This window comes from Octodon degus, unplaced genomic scaffold (assembly GCF_000260255.1).
Source record: "Octodon degus isolate 3935 unplaced genomic scaffold, OctDeg1.0 scaffold00004, whole genome shotgun sequence".
NCBI classification, from domain to species: domain Eukaryota; kingdom Metazoa; phylum Chordata; class Mammalia; order Rodentia; family Octodontidae; genus Octodon; species Octodon degus.
In genome coordinates, this window is record NW_004524580.1 from 3,749,215 (window position 1) to 3,766,427 (window position 17,213).

The following is a 17,213-nucleotide window of genomic DNA, read 5'->3' on the forward strand; positions in this document are numbered from 1 at the left end:
TCAAGCGGAAGACCCAGTATGGACTACTGAACTCTTTTAGAGTATTTTGCTGAGCTAACACACCTATAATATTCAAATAACGGAACTTAACAAAAAAAGGGGATACAGATGAATGTCCATTTTGTATCTATGTATTCAAAATGGTTAGGATAGATATATAGTTACATTCTCTTAGTGAATAGAGAGATTTATTCTAATAGTGTTTGTAAATAGGATATCATGTTCGCATCTTGTACAGCAATTAACCACTAGGAAGACTGTATGCAATGTGTTAATTATTGAAACTATCCTACCAATTTGGTTTGAAACTCATTGCTATTTGTTTCTCAATAAAATTACGGAAAAAAAAGAAAAACTGCATTCTCATTTATGATGCATGGCTACTGGTTATAACAAACCAAAAGAGCTATCCACTTTCTTGTTCCTTAATAAAAAAATTCATATGTAAACTTAAGCTGAGAGTTCATTAATAAGAATGAAAACTTGAAATGCAAGATCTAAAGTTAATTCAAGAAAGTCTTAATTTTATTATTGCTATTCAACTCCATACGCAATTTCTTCACATTTTGATGCAGACTAAGAATGGATTTCTAACTTTGGCTTGGAAAAAACAATGAGTGCATGAGCAGCAAACTTTGGCCTAGATGCTACTGGGTACTGAATTTTAGGCATAAACTACAACAAAAGTAATGCCTATCTTTACTTTATAACATATGTAAACAAGACAATTACACTTCTGTTTGCCAATTCAGAAAAGACTTATGAAAACCAACAATTTGTATTACTTGAATATCAAAAAATGACAAATTATGGAGGTAACTTTTATTAAAAACCTATTTCTAAAAGGAAACTGATCAATATGGCAATGACTAATTCTAGTGAATGTTTTAGAAAGCAGGCATTTTTAAAATCTTAATTAAAATCATAATTTGTTTTATATTCACAAAATACATCACTGATCATTTTCAACTGAATAACTTAGTCATTATTACTATGAATTATGAAGCCCTCCAAAGTAACCAACTAAATGATATTTTATCAGCTAACAGGCTAAATGTGTTGAGTAACCAAACGCTAAAATGAATTTTCAGCCAGGAGTGGTGATACACACCTGTAATCCCAACACTTGCGAGGCTGAGGCAGGAGGATCACTGTGAGTTCAAGGCCAGTCTGGGCTACAAAGTGACTTCAAAGCCACCTCGAACTGCATTAAGAAACCCTGTCTCAAAAGACAGTAAGTAAAAAATAAACAAAATGAACTTTCATCCTAATGAGAGGTCTATATTTTAATTTGTTTTTAATGTTTACGTTCTACAGATAAATCCCAGAACAAATGAAGTTAATTTCCCAAGGAAACATTTGAAAATATTCAAACTATACAATGCTGGACATTGTTTTTTCTCTTTGAAATAGGGTTTTATTATGTCGCCTAGGCTAACTTTCAACCTTTGATCCTCCTGCCTCAGTCTCCTGAGTAGCTAGGATTTTATACATCAGCTTGATGATTCTATTTTTAGTAATACTGTGGCACTATCACCGAAACATAAAAATTTTATACATTAAGATACACCACTTTATGTGTGAAAGTTTTATTTAAAGTTGCAGAAATAATGAAAAAAGGTAACAAAATTATAGCAGAAACAAGAAAAGACTAAGTCAATCAAGAAGAAAATTAATCATGACAGATATCTAAAAGGGAAAATGCTCTGAACACATAAAAATGTAAGAGATACACAGACACTATTTAATCCAACTTCTGTATACTAAAATCCAAAGTTTGATAGACATGAAGTTCAGAAAACCACAAGTAATCAGTCTATTGCATTAGAATATATTTGACTTCTACATTGGAAAAATAAACTACGGAAGTACAGATTTATTTCCTAAGCTACTTTAAGTATCAAAGAAGTATTTACTACATAGGTTTTATAATACCTTATATAATCAGGCCAAATCTGAGGGTTTAAGTCTTCCAAATCCCAAGTGCTCTGACAAGGTTTCAACTTTAAAGTAGTCAGCATTTTTTTTTTAAATCTGGACTTTAAAATCTGCCAATTGGACAAGAATAACTCTAAATAATAAAAGACACATTCTAACTACTGCTGTAAAAAAAAAGAGAAAAAAACCTACACCTGTAGAAAACAGAACTTCAAGGTCTTAGAGAAAGTGAACAAGATAAAGACAGTATCTTAGAAGAAGAGAAAATAAATAAATTTACATTTATTTATCAAGGTTAATTTATGATACTATCTAAAGTCAGTCAATAGTAAGCTTGGGAAAGGAAAGAAAACAAAATCTTAAAACGTTGAAAATTTTTGTGACTATAAAATGAAAGATAAAGATGCAAATAAAAATAAAGCCCTGAATCAACTAAGTAGGCAATTTAAGCTCAATGATCAAAACAGTGCCAAAGGTAAGATAGAAGAAAGAGTAATAGTCACAAAATATCAACTACTAAACCACAGTAGCTGTAACATTTATAGCAGAGAAAGAAATGAAAAGTTATAACACCTCACTGGTCTAGATTTTTTTTTTGGGGGGGAGGGGGCAGAACCAGGGATTGAACTCAGGCCCTTGTGCTTGCCAGGGAAGCACTTATTCCACTGAGCCATCTCCCCAGCCCCACCTCACTGGTCTAGATATGGTTGAAAAACAGTTTTTGAATTATCAAACTGTCTACAAGGTCATGAGCATAAAGCTTGAAGTTCCATACCCTGGAGTAAAACCACTATTTCACACATAATTCTAAATGGTCTCATTTAGTTTTCAAATAGTAAAAAAGAAATGGCAAGAGAATCATAATAACATGTGCAAGCTACATGACAACAAAAGAGTAAAAGGAAAACTAAGCAAACAAAAATGCAAAAAGAATTCAAGTTTTAGAACCAACTGACATAAAGACAGATACATGTTTACAAACCAACAATAAAGCAACTTCACTGTATTTCAACTCTGTGCCTTAATTTAAATGAACAATTCTGCACTAATAAAAATGGTTCAATAGATTTTCTAGCTTTCATTTAAGAAGCTTAGAAAAGGATTTATCATAAAAATAAATGTTCCCTTCAGTTACTCCTTCGAAATAAAAAAAAAAAAAAAATCATAAGAGCAAAGGAATTAAAATTAAAGATATAGGTGGAGGGGAAATCCAAGAAATTTCTGCAAGATGAAAAGTATACATGGGCTGAGAACATATAGCTCAGTGCCTGGCAAGTGCAAGGTCCCAATTTCGATTTCCAAAAAAGAAAAGTATATGTGAGCTGTAACAACATGAAAGGCCACACAGCCTTGTTACACCCTTTAAGAGTGATTGATGCAGAGACAGGGTGGGAGTCAACAAATCAGGCAGGATTCCAAAGAAGTTTGACTATGAAACAATTGAGACAGCAGAGCACAAAATAAAAGCCTGAGGTACCTGAGTATGGTGGTGCACGCCTACCATCCTGGCATTCTGGAGTCTGAGGCAGGAGGATTGCTCTAAGTTCAAGGCCAGCCTGGGCTACACAGCAGTTCAAAGTCAGCCTGAACTGCATAGTAAAGCCCTGACTCAAAAAGACAAAAAAAAAAAAAAAAACCAGGATTAAAAAATAGGAGAATTAAGGATGGTTGGTTGACTGCATAAGGAATAACTATAGCTTCCATTCTCTAGCTTCAAGAAGCAGCTGAACAACTGACATTTACCATTATGCAAAAGGACAGTCAACTTTTCTCTAAACAAAAAAGTGAGTGTGAGGGCCAGGGAGATAGTAAGTGCCTGCTTGGTAAGTGTAGGATCTTGAGTTCAATCCCTGGTACCACAAAAAAAAAAAAAAAAAGTGAGTGTGTAAGAAAGACCAAGTAAGGATGGTGACACAGAGTAAGTCCTCAAGGAGCATTTAAGAGGTCCTACTGCCTGGCCCTTTCCATTGCCCTAAAACATTAGGATCTGCCTGCCAAGAGACAGATCCTAATCTGTATTGCCCTGCTCTGCTAGCAAAAGTATGTATATACAAGGGGCCGGGGAGATGGCTCAGTAGAATAAGCGCTTGCCTGGCAAGCCCAAGTGTCTGAGTTCAATCCCTGGTTCTGAAAAAAAAAAAGTATGTATATACAGAAAACAGTTCAAACACCCCTGAATGGTCAACCAGAATCACCAGGCCGGTAAGAAAAGCCAAGCATAAAAAAAGAATGACTAAAAACAACATAAAAACTGACCAGAGAGGAAAGGGAGGTAACTGAGGTGACAAAAAGTATCTTTTAAAAAATCTGCTTTACACATTCTGAGAATCAACAAGGTATTACAACATAAGAATGCAGGAAAAGAAAAAGAACAAGAAAATTCATTACTGTTAGAAAAATCAGCCAAATTGTGGGGGGAAAAAAATGCCCTGAACACAGAGCAAGAAAATCACAAAACATAAAAGTGAAAGTCAGACAAGGAGGATCCTCTAAAAGAAAAGACCTACTTTGTGGAAACAAGAAAATCAAGGAAACACATTATAGTGAAGACAATATAAAGAAGAATTTGCTACATTTGGAAAAAGAATCTGATTTACACTGTCAAGGAAAATGAGTGTCTAGAAAATGTAAGAATTACCTATATCTGATTATAATGTCGTAGATAAAATGCAAACCAAAGGCAATCAAAGAATAAATCACATTAAAAGGGCAGTGAATTAAACTGACATGTAACTTCTAATAAGCATCTCTATATGCTAAGCATCTCTGTATACTAGAAGTCAGCAAAGCAATCTGTAAGTTCTAAAAGAAAGTTACTTGTAGACTGGGGAAATAGCTCAGAGGCATAAGCACCTACCTGGAAAGCACAAGGTCTTGAGTTCAATCCCTGGACCTGCATGCTATGGGCCCCTAAACCAGGTATAGTGGCACAAGCCTGTAATCTCAGCATTCAGGAGATTGAGAAAGAAGGATCTCTGCGAGTTCAAGGCCATCCTGAGGGCTACAAAAGTGAGCACAAGGCCAGCCTAAACTACATAGGGAGACCCTGTCTCTAAAAATGAAAAAATGACTTTTTAAAAGAAGAAAAAGTTGTTACTAACATTTTTTTTTTTTTTTTTTTTTGCAGAACTGGGGATTGAACTCAGGCCCTTGCACTTGCCAGGGAAGCGCTTATTCCACTGAGCCATCTCCCCAACCCATTAATATTCTTTCCAAATAAAATTATCAGTCAAATGTGTAAAGAGAGTGAAGACATTTCTGTGCAAAGATTTAAAAAGTCTGTCTCTCCTACAAACTTTTTTAAGAAGTTGTTAACCAAGCATTTTTGTTGTACTCCAGCAACAATTTAAAAAAATGGAATAATAAAGAAAAAAAAGCTATACAATAAATGGAACCAACTCAAGAGTGAAATGAAAGGTGTATGAGAAGTTCTAAAACACAACCAGTCCAAATTTAGGAGGGGTTACAAACAATTCTCAATGAACAGAAAACAAAGAATAGTAAACAGCATGCTAGAGAGAGCACAGGGCAGTAGGGAGGAATATAATATTTGGATATAGTGTAAGGTATGGAGACAATTAGAAACATCAAGAAAAGCAAAAGTCCTATCCAAATTTTTTTAATTCAATGGTCAGAATTGGTAGAATAAATTCCACTGGACTTGGCTATATCAACATTTTCTTCTGGTAGCCCAGTGGCTGCTTAATAAGATCTGCAGGGGGCCAGCCAAATAGCTCAGCAGATTAAAGTCTGTGTGAGCTGGTGCAGGGGCTGGAGGTTCAATCTTCAAGCCTGCCATGCCAGCCCCACCCCCAGGGCACACTGAGGCAGCAATTGAGACTGGGTGTGATGGCGCACACCCCTGCACCTGTAATCTCAGCCTTTGGGAGGCTGTAAACAGGCAGATCACTATGAGTCCAATCTAGTAGTGAGACCCTGAACACCCTGTAGACCCTTCCCTAAAAAAATAAAAAAAATAAATAAAATCTGCAGAAAAGGATTCACAACCTAAGCGTACCACCGAGCCCACTAGTAATGTTTACATAGTCATAATATCAAAAGTATTGGCTTTCATCACTTAGAAATAACCTATACCCATAATGTCTGGGAATATGGGGGAGTGTTTTAACAAGACAATAAAAAATTTAGCTGTAAGTTTTGAAAAAGAAAGAAAAAAAGAGGAAAAACAAAATCTGGGTAATATCTAACGCTGATAAATATGGTCAAACGTCAATAGAACTATGGCATTTTTAAAAGAACAGGGTTTTTTTTTTTTTACTGCAGACAAGTCTCATTCCTCCTCTAAAAGGGAGAAAGTCCTTTAATTGAAGGACTTTTGGTTAAAAATAAATAAATAAATAAATAAATAAAGTGGCCTGCCTGCCAGGCCCATCCCCAGGGCACACTAAGACAGTGATTGAGATCCACCATGGAGGCACAAGAATGTAATCCCAGCACTTAGGAGGCTGTAAACAGGAGGATCATTACGAGTCCAATCTATGCAGTGAGACCCTGTACACCCTGTCCTAAATACAAAAAATAAAAAAACTTTAAAGAACAACTTAAGTAATGGTTGTTTTTAGTTGAAAATAATTTCTCTTCAGATTCATTCAATCTTTAAGGAACATTGATTCTCACTAAGGGTGACCTTACTCCCTCAGGAGACATTTGGCAATGTTTCGAAGCATTGCTGTTGTTAACACAACTAGGATTTAGTGGGTAATGGGACTATACCTTCTATAATTCATACATAGGTACCTACAAAACAAGAATTTTCCAACCTAAAATATCAAGTGCCAAGTCAAGAAGCTCTGCTTTAGGAGAATTCTTCAGGTTTTCACTTTCTCTCTTCCTTAAATTTTTAGTATGGCTGGGCACAAGAAAAAGCTTTCATGAACATGAAGAATATCACCATTAGTTTCAATGTAATTGCAGGGACTGCTCTTGTGAACTCTCAGTGGTCTCAGTGGTCTCAGGTTTGGCCTTTGGTCCTCAGAGTCAGGCACATGCAAATGAGTATGTTCAAATAATATCCAGCATATCTGCTGAGTGGGTCCCACCCACCTCAGCTCCTGATTATAAGGATATTTTTAGGACCTCAACTACCTCCTCCATCCACTTCATGATTTATAGTTAAGACAACATCAGCTGCTTAACAAATAAACCTCAATTTTTCAGTAGCTTCACACAACTAAGATTACAGTCTTGGAAGTTCCTGTTTGGTGCATAGCTTTCTTACACATGGTAATTTAGGGACTCTTCATCCTTCCAATCTTATGACTCTACAACCTTGTAAGATCTCCAGCCTCCACATCAGGCCTTGGGCTGGGAAAAGCTTAAAAAACAAAAAGACACAACACCCACTTTTCTGCCTCTTCAACTCAAAAGTGATCAAACATCACTTCCATTCACATTCTACTACTAAAAATCAGTTACAAAAGAAAGTGAGATTTTTGGTGGGCAATGACCTGAACCAGCCCTTGCCACACCCTCTGCTGCACAGTCTTCCTTCTCCTGTCACAAACAGGAAGAAGCTTCACTTCAGGCTTGCTAGTTCTCACCACTAACTTACAGTTCCTTCATTAAGAGTACATGAGAAATCCAGGGCCAGGGAGCTAGCTCAGCGGCCTGAGCACTTGCCTGGCAAGTACAAGGCGCTGAGTCCGATCCCCGGTACCAAATAACAGTTAACAACAACAAAACAAAAATGCAAACAAGGCCAAAAGAGTATATGAGAAATCCAAATCTCTGTCATGTCCCAAAGAACCACAAGAAATTCATAGGGCATTATCTCCTGGCCCTTTTTTAAATACACCATTTTGTTCCCCTGTAGCAACCCGTATAAATGTGGGGAGAGGTACAAAGCAATAAACTATAAGAAGGTGCACAGGTTCTCAAGTGAAGCAGTCTGGCTGCAAGCCAGTGCTATTCGATCTCTTTAGATCTCTACCAGATATGGAAGTCCTTTCACTACTACCAATGAATATTTGTAAAGCAACCATAGCCTACAAAATAGCTTAGAAACTATTACAAACTCCACACACTCTGATGCACAGCACTGACATTACTTCTGAACTGCTCATCTTAAATTTTATTAGTCACAGTATGCAAAATTAGACAGTAAGCAAGACTAGTCTCCCAAATACCCTACTCTCACTTAAACAACATTCCTGTGACCACCTGTCAACAGCATCCCATGGCATCATACTCCTGCCCAATGTTACTTGGATGGAGTCCTTCTCTTCCCAGTTCTCCCATGGCCCCACCCTACCAAAACATACCTACAAATATTTCACAATTTCCACAAAAGCCTCAGCCTTCATTGTAGGAATTACACAGTCTACTAAACTATTGCCAATCGGCTGGCACTTAGAATCAAAATATAAGCTCCTTTGGTGCAGTCATTTGTTTTAAAGTTAATGATCTTTTTTGGGAGGACTAGCACTTACAACTTGGAATGGACGTAAGTTATAATTCAGAGCAGTGTTGATGATTATGCTCAAGTCCACAGTCATAACCTACTCTGCTGGCTCCTATCATGGTTCAGAAGGTTTAAAAAAAAAAAAAAGGGCCAAAAATGCTCCCTTGTAAAAGATTTCTTAATAAAAATCTGTGTGAGCATGATAGCCTGACATCCATTGCACTTTAGTATATTGCAGATATTACTAAACCAACATATGTGGGCATGCCATCATGATGCGTCACTGTCACCATGGGTGGGAACAGGGAAGACAAGAGGACCATCCTATCACTGGGCTACATCCAAGTTTCTTCTTCACCCATTTTCTGCATATCATCCTGAGAAAAAACAATTTTAAATGTGTGTGCTGGGGAGACAACTTAGCAGCATAAGTGCCTGCCTGCCCAGGGCAAGGTCCTGAGTTCAATTCCCAGTAGCAAAAAGACCCAAAATTTTAAATGTGTGTTTTCAAAACAATTTTAAATGTGTGTTTTCAGTAAACCAGCTACAATACTTTACACTAACAAAATTAAACCCACCTGAATAGGTTTTGAATTCATTTATTTTCATTTTTTGATTTTAATACAAATGCTTGACTATGCTCAAATCGTCAAGCTGCATGCATGAAAAACTGGCCAGCCCAGTGTATTCATCATTAATACATGGAACTTTAAGGAGTCCACCAAGTGCTTCCCTATCATTAATGTAATACAATTATTTATACTATAAAATTGATAGCTTGATTTTTAGGGGACAGGACCCTAGCCAATACATGTAGATTGCATGTGTGGACAGAAGGTACTTTTGACATTCAGTTTTGCTATATAGAAACAAAATGAATAAATGAACTTTTTTCTTTTTTCTTTTTCAAGAGGTAAGTGAAACATTCCATTTGATTCTTACAGAGTGGAGAAGAAGTACTTGAAAGTGGATCTTCATTTTGTAGTCATCATCTGTACAAATTCTTTATAGCTGACTTGTCTGTCTCTATCAATATATTTCTCTGATCATTTCATTTACTTCATCTGTTAGTTCTTCTCCTGCACTGATGTAACTATTTCCATCCTTGTCAAAGACTCAGAGTGCCTCATGGATTTCTTCTTTGCTATCTGCATTCTTCTTTTCTTTTTCTTTCTTTTTTTTTTTTTTTTCAAACTCAGGCCCTTGCACTTGCCAGGCAGGTGCCTAAGCTACTGAGCTATATCCCCAGCTCTTGCTATCTGACACTTTCATTTTTCTAGCCATCATAGTTAAAAATTCTAGAAAGTCAATGGTGCCAAAGTCAATGGTTCCATTCAGCATCTACTTCATCCATCATATCCTGCAGCTCAGCTTCTGTTGGGTTTTGACCCAGCGACCTCATGCAGTTCCTAATTCTTTTGTTGTGACTGTGATGGTCCCATCACCCTCTATTGAATAGGGAGAAAACTTCCTTGAATTTAGCAATCTGTGCTTCACTCGGCTGATCAGCCACGATGCAAGCAAAGGAGAAAGCAGAGCAAGTGAGAGTGGATGCACCAATGCAAGGGCTGTGACACCAGGACTACTTCTGCTTCCACCACTGCTGAGGCACGGTGTGCACCCTGTCCTGTGCCACTGCTTACAACACCACCCAACTGAGTAACAACACCACGCCCATGAAACTCCCAGCACCACTCATGCTTTTTTCAACAAGATATATATATATATATATATATTTTTTTTTTTTTTTTTTTTTTTTTGGTAGAACTGGGGATTGAACTCAGCCCCTTGCGCTTGCCAGGGAAGCGCTTATTCTACTGAGCCATCTCACTGGCCCAAGATATATTTCAAATTACATAATTTATATCCTTCAAATATCACTACACAAAAACTACACCACTTCTGTAAATCATAATTTTTTAAAAAATTAGTTATAACAAGTCAACTTAAAAAAAGTACTATGCATCAACTATTTTCTTTTATTTCCAGTTAGTCTGAAATCCCCAATCAGAAAAATGGCAGGCAAATGAATGACTGCACTACTTCACATACTTTTAAGGTTTAAAAAGATATCAGTCATAAATAAGTGAAATTTTAAAAATCAAGGCTCTCTTCTACCTAAAATTTTCATCAGATCATACAGGCAAAACAGACTCTGAAAGATAAGGCTAAGCCCTATGATGAGTAGCACTGCAAACAACAAGAGTAATTAGAAGGTCAGGTTAGCAATAAAGTCCAGACTCTCTTGACAGACTTCACTACTTAACCTTTCAGCACCTCAAGTTTAAAAGAGGGGAAGAAAATAGCCTGGCTTTTTGCATCCCTATGAGGATTAAATGGGATATTTAAAGGTGCTACTTTTAGAGTAGCACCTGGTATACAGTGAGAAGTCAGCACGTTAGTTATTATTATAGCAACCGTTTCTCTAAGACTTAGGTCTTCAAATCTATCAGCTTTTAACCACAGTAAATCAAAGGCTTATCCTTGTTATTTGAAAAGAGTTTCTTTACTTCTTCCTGAATCTGGAAGATTTTTAGGTAACTGGCTTCTCTGACATTTGAAAAACTCAAGACCCTTCTTAGTCTTTTTATAATAAAATTCCCTTTGAAATATTATACAAAGGGCAGACTATTCCATGGATCATGAACAATAAAAAGAGTTCACAAAGTACAGTGAAATTCTGAGATTCATAAAAGACTAAAGAGCAAAAAGACTGGGAGCAAAAAGTTTAGATAAAAAAGGATGCAGAACTCTATTACATGTTCAAAAAAATACTGAATCTTAAAAAAATAAAAAAATAAAAATAAAAAAATACTGAATCTTATAATTAAACACAGAAGATAGAGATATTCGTGGTTTACAGTCATTCATATCACTAAAAACATAAACATGTTATATTTGGTAAATATTTTCTTATGGCTTTTGTGTGTGGCAGGGGTAAGTTTCTGATTGCTTGGTTGGTTTGTTGGTGGTACTAAGCATTCAACCTGCGAGCCAGGATTGCAGGTGTTCACAACTAGGCCCTAGTTGGAGAATGTATATGGTAACTGGAAAATTTGTTTCTTTGCAGTAGTCAACAGATAGATGCACATTAAGCAAAAGCAATTTCTTCAAAACTAATTTTCTAGAAGGAAAAGCATAAAAGACCAGGTTCCTAGCCACACATATCCCTCAGGCAAAGCTTTAAAATTTTGCGCTATCTAGCATTCTCTGTGATCTGTGACATTATAACAGTAACAAATCTCTTTTCTATCAGAAAACATTAAGATTGACTAGAAGAAAACTATCCATCTAATTTTTTTCTTCTTCCCAGGGGAGATAGCTCAGTGGCACAGTGCCTGCCCAGCAAGCACACGGTCCTGAGTTCGATTCTTGGTACCAAAAAATAAATTTTTGATTCTCATAAGTGCATTATCATGGGCCAACTAAATAGGTTATGTAGATTAACTAGAATCTATGATAACTCCCCAGCACTGTAAAAAGAAATTACCAACTAAAATTCATAAGTGGAGCAAAATATTTTTAATCTAAAGACAAAATAATTTAAATAATTTATATTAAAGTCCTCCTACAAGATAGATATTAAGATAGACATTTTCATCATGCTATAAAATTTCATTCTCCTAATAACCACAGCAATGTGTCATTAACTATCCTCAGTTTACAAATGAGAGAATTAAGGTGTAGTAATTTCCCCAAGGACACTTCACTTGTATAAGATGCAGTCAGATCTCCAAATTTTTCAACTACAAGTCAACTGCTCTTATTTTATTTGTACTATTACTACTTTTATAAGATGTGATATTTTTATCTGGGGAGCGGCAACTATTGTGATAAAAGAAATTTTTTCATAACTTTTTTAAATACTTCGTTTAATCTGACATAATTCACTTCAATTAAAAGCTTTGGTTCAACTATCCACCGTAGAAGACACCAGGTTATCTTCAGCTACACAGGCTCCATCAAGACCTAAAATAAGAACTGCCTCCTGCAAGAAAGGTTCCCAGATTAAAAGACCTGTTCCTCTCTTCCCAAGTTAGCATCCTTCCTTTACTGCCTCACTGCTCATACATTAATCACATATTCCTTTTTTTCTCTAGTCATACATCTGGGACATTTATTTCATCCAGTAAACTACTGAGCATTTGAGATGAGCTGCTGAACAGAATAGATAAGGTTCTTGCTGTTATGGAGAGTTTACATTATCTGGAATTTTAACAAAGATAAAAATAAGATAGGGTATTAGAGCATAATGTTCCAAGACGAGGATTTCTTCCCTATGAGGTCTCTAAAGAAAGCCTTCGCCCTTGCAAGCTTGTCAACACTTTTCAGGAAGAAAGAAATTCCTTTTTCTCATATCCTCCAGATGATAATTTCAACTTCATACCCTTGTGAAGGTATAAAGAAAGGTGGGGACAAAGGCAACCAGAAGGATCACTCTAACATCTCAGCAGGTTCACACATGCTGACATGAAACTTGCACACAAGATGAGTCCACAAATCTCTTCCTGCATCACATTCACAAAATGACTACACATAATTCAACCACAATTGCTTCAACCAAGTACCCTTATTGATCTCCTCTAACCCAGCCACATTCATCAAAAAATACTTCTTAGGGGCTTTTTTAATTCAAGTTGTTTTTATGCCTCATTTGTTGATCATAAGAATAAGATAAAATCTCTCTCTTCTACTTTGGAATTGTATGACATTCCAAGATCACAATTATAAATGTTTTCAGTTTTGGATATAACATAATTATACTGCTGTTAGAGTAAAGAAATTCCAAAACAAACTATATCGAAGTATCAACTGTCTTTCATTCTGCAATTCAAGTAACCTACATGTTGTAATCACATCACCCTGGAAGGTTTAGGCAGGAAGGTCTCAAGTACAGCTCCAACCTGAACTACTCAGTAAGGCCCTGTCTCAAAAACAACAACAAAAATTGTTTTAATTAAAAAATAAAAAGGGCTGAAAATGTAGTTTACTGCACTCTGGGTTTATTCCCCAGTACCAAAAAAAATCAATCGATCAATCCTGCAATTAAAAAAGATTCTTCTGTAATGAATGCTTTACAAATTCCTAATTTTATCACTTCTCAAAACAAAACTGAGGGCCAGGGAGATGGCTCAGTAGAATAAGTGCTTCCCTGGCAAGCGCAAGGGCCTGAGTTCAATCCCCGGTTCCTCAAAAAATCAAAACAAAAATGAAATACAATCTCATTATATAAAAAGTAAACAGCTTGACAAAAGTGTAAGTGCCATGAATGTGCTGTAAGAAACATATTTGAATATTTTGAAATGCAGTGACTGCTGGACCTGGTGGTGCATACCTGTAATCCCAGCACTAAGGAGGATGAGGCTGAACCGCCACTAGTTTGAGACTAACCTGGACTACATAGGGAGATCCTGTCCAAAAAAAACCAAAAACATAAAATGTAATAATAGCATTCTAAGTGAGAAAAAAAAAAAAACAGTCACATTTTCCCACAGATCAGAGGTTCAATAACCAGAGTCAATGAAAGAAACAAACCACGACTATATTTAACTAAACAAGCATTTCTAAGCACCCATGTTGCACACGGTGGCTCAAACTGTTTACATGGAATTTGGCCACAACTTAATCTCCATAATTAAAGACCTAAAAGGTAGTTCTTATGTTTCCTCTATTCTCTTTACCACCACTCTGAAAAGGTATATTGTGATTATTCCATACCAAGTTGCTATTGAAAGAAAATAAAAGTTACACAGTATTTGAACTTGGCTGTACTTTTAATAGAAGACATTTTAAATTGTATACTCTTGCTCTTCCTTCTCCAAACTGTTTTATAAAACTAGTAGTATCTTAATAATCCCACTGCAAAACAGGTTCCAGCAAAAATAGAAACTGATCAATATCTCAGCATAATCAAGTTTGGACGAATTTTTTTGGGATGGAGAGAACAAGCTATTCACCCCTTCTTTCATAATTCTTGAGGTCTCTGAAATGCTAAGGGCAGCAAGTTCTCAATGATTAGCTGAAAAAACCTACAGTGGCACTAATTTGGGACTGTTTCGGGAGAATTAAAAAAAAACTGCTACACAAAAGTTCCTTTAATATTAGACGTTCCAGCTCTTTGGAGGCTGTAAACAGGCAGAACACTATGAGTCCGATCTAGTGGTGAGACCCTGATCACCTTGTAGACCCTTCCCTAAAAGTACTATATATATATATATATATATATATGTGTGTGTGTGTGTGTGTGTGTATACACATGTGTGTTTGTGTGTGTGTTACTTAGATGCCAATTTAACTCTTCCATTAGCAGAAAACCAAAAACATCAACTACATTATTGAAAGCAAATATGCTAGTATCAGTTGGGGAAGTTTCCCATCTGTTTGAGCCCAAGTGCTTACTTCCGATAGCATTTAGATAAAATGAAACGAAGTTACGTTCTGCGACGCAGAGGTCGTTCATAAAGAAGAGTGTTAAATGATTTTTGTGAATGGAAAATCTGCCTATACTGTTGCTTCGCCTCAGCCGGCCCGAGCGGGTGACTGAATGGACCAAAAGCATGCTCCGTGTGAAGCACCGTGGAACCTGATTCTACTCTAGAGCTCAGGCGCAAATATTACAAGCACAGCGAAGGCTTCGCCTTTTCCCCTACGTTCCAAGGCGGCCGCGGGAACTGAGGTTTAGAGCACAGCACAACACCGTGTCACCCAGTTCTGCAAGGGCGGGTGCGGTCTGCGGTGCGCGGCAAAGCCTCCTCTGGGGCTGTCACAGGAAAGCCGGAGCCTCGCCTTCACCTCGCCCGGCGACGAAGAGCCAGCTCTCTGCGGCGCGGGGGCTTCCGGAGACCCAGTCACCCGCCCTGTCAAACTTCACGAGGGGGAGACACTTGGGGCGGTCCAAACGCTCCAACTGCCCCCCACGCCCAGTTCTCCGGTCGCGGCTTTGTGAGGCTGCAGAGGCAGCTACTGTAGCCCCAAAACACCCCACCCCCGCCAGCCTCTCCAATCCCCCGCTCCGAAAGGGACAAAGGAGCCAGGAGAAACTCCTCGGCGCGGGGTGGCCACAGACCCAGCAGCCAGAGCTCAGAACGTGGGAACAGGGGGCGCCGTCGCCCGAGGGTAGGAAACCTGCCGCCCCCGAAGTCGGGGCCGCGCGACACTCACTGGTGTGTAGCCCCCGAGAGGCGCTGCGCTGGGAGTCGGCTCCTCGGGGATGCGGGCGGCGCCGGGAGCCGGGCCCTCCACGCGTCCCGCCGGACCCCAACTTCTCTCCGGGCAGCAGGAGCCCGAGGGCGCCGTGCAGCTGCCGCGGGGCTCAGCGGACCAGCGCGGCGGGAACTCCGGCCCTGCAGTCCCCGGGCCAGAGCGGGCCCCTCCTCGCCTCCGTCGGCCCGCTACCGGCGGCACCTACTGCCACGACCAAAGCTAACGCTACAGACGCTCCGGCTGCCGCTATCACCGCCGCCCAGCCAGGAGCGCGTCGCGGCCTAATGTTGTCATCCACCGCGTCGCCGCCTTTCTGAACGCCCGGAGCCTCACGATCCCTCACACTCTAGCACCGCCCCCAGGCTCCGCCCCCGGCGCGCGACTCCGGCCCCGCCCCCTTCCCGTCACGTGACCTGCGCGGGGCGGGCGGGGCGGTACTTCCCCCCCCAGCGAGCAACACCTAGTTCTGCAACGGAGCAGGCGACTGCGCCTGCCCGAGGCGGTCGCAGGGGCGAACCCGATCCTGGGTTTGGCGCCTTCTGGGCCGTCGATACCCGGCTGAGTCCAACCCGAAGAGCTGCCCGCCTCTGGGCCAGAGCGAGGGACCCGCCTCCTGGACCTTGGGTTTGCCGAAGTTTCAGCGGCGCGGAGACCGAAAGAAGCCCTCGGGATGCGTGTCAGGCTTGAGGGAGCTCCGAAGCCAGTTGTCCCTATTTCTAGTAGCACGTTAATTGTGGCATTCAGTTTACTGTTTTCCTCATTAGAGGCTTTCAGTTTTGAGGAGACGGCGGTGTATTTCAGTCACGCTGGGATGAAATTAGCCCGGCGAAACAATTTCTGTGCTTAGTCCTGCGGGTCCGGGAGCCTTCGTGCCCGTTAAATTTCACAGTGTGTTAGACTGCTTGCAGCTTCAGCAAGTACACGGGAACGCGACGTTCCACTTTTACAAGAAAACTAATTCTTGATTTTATTTTTCTTCTTCAAGCTCCTCAACTCTTGGACATACCTTTTGTCTTGTTTTTCAACCATGACCCTAGGGACCCTCTCCCTCTTCTCTCTCTGTTGATCAATTAGCTAGTCAGCAAAAGAAACAAAAGTTAGCACGTAGAAATAAGTAGAAGAGAAGACCCTATTCAAACCCTGTGAACAATGAAGGCGAGTGAGTTTTCTTGATCATTAAACTCTATTCAGACCCATTTCCCCTGGCTAGTCCAGAACAAAGGACTTTCGTAAGCCGTTCTCATAATAACATTTTCTTGATAGAAGTCACATGGCATTGTGATCAACTAACTGGGTTCTTTGAAATTAAAAAAACTACGATTTGGCCCGCATAATCCTTAATATAAGTACATTTCATAGCCGCTCTAAAAAGTATAGAATTTAAAACTCACCATTATTTTGTTACCCAGGAAAGAAAAGATGCTGCCAAGGAAACTATGTTATGCCACTGATCTTTAAGACATCTTGAGTTCAGAGATGTTAGGATGTGAAAGACAATGAGCCTTAGAATCTGTGAGATGTTGTGATGAACTGGTGTTCTGGTGACGAAAAGATTCTACCAGGTTCTATTCTGATGTTGAAAAGACTGTTCTTGTACTTCAGATAAATATGAGGGAAATTTATTATCTTAAGAAGCTAGTCATAAAGCTTC

At 39.1% G+C, this 17,213-nt stretch overlaps 1 protein-coding gene across 4 annotated transcripts in view; it reads right to left on the bottom strand.

The window, feature by feature from the left end:
• Positions 1 to 15,859, bottom strand: part of Osbpl8 (oxysterol binding protein like 8) — a 192,243-nt gene extending 176,384 nt beyond the window's left edge. For all 4 annotated transcript variants that reach the window (XM_023716083.1, XM_023716079.1, XM_023716076.1 and 1 more), the window contains exon 1: positions 15,521 to 15,859. The gene's annotated coding sequence lies outside the window, so the exon portion shown is untranslated. The remainder of the gene's footprint in view (positions 1 to 15,520) is intronic.
• Between the last annotated feature and the right edge of the window lie 1,354 nt (positions 15,860 to 17,213).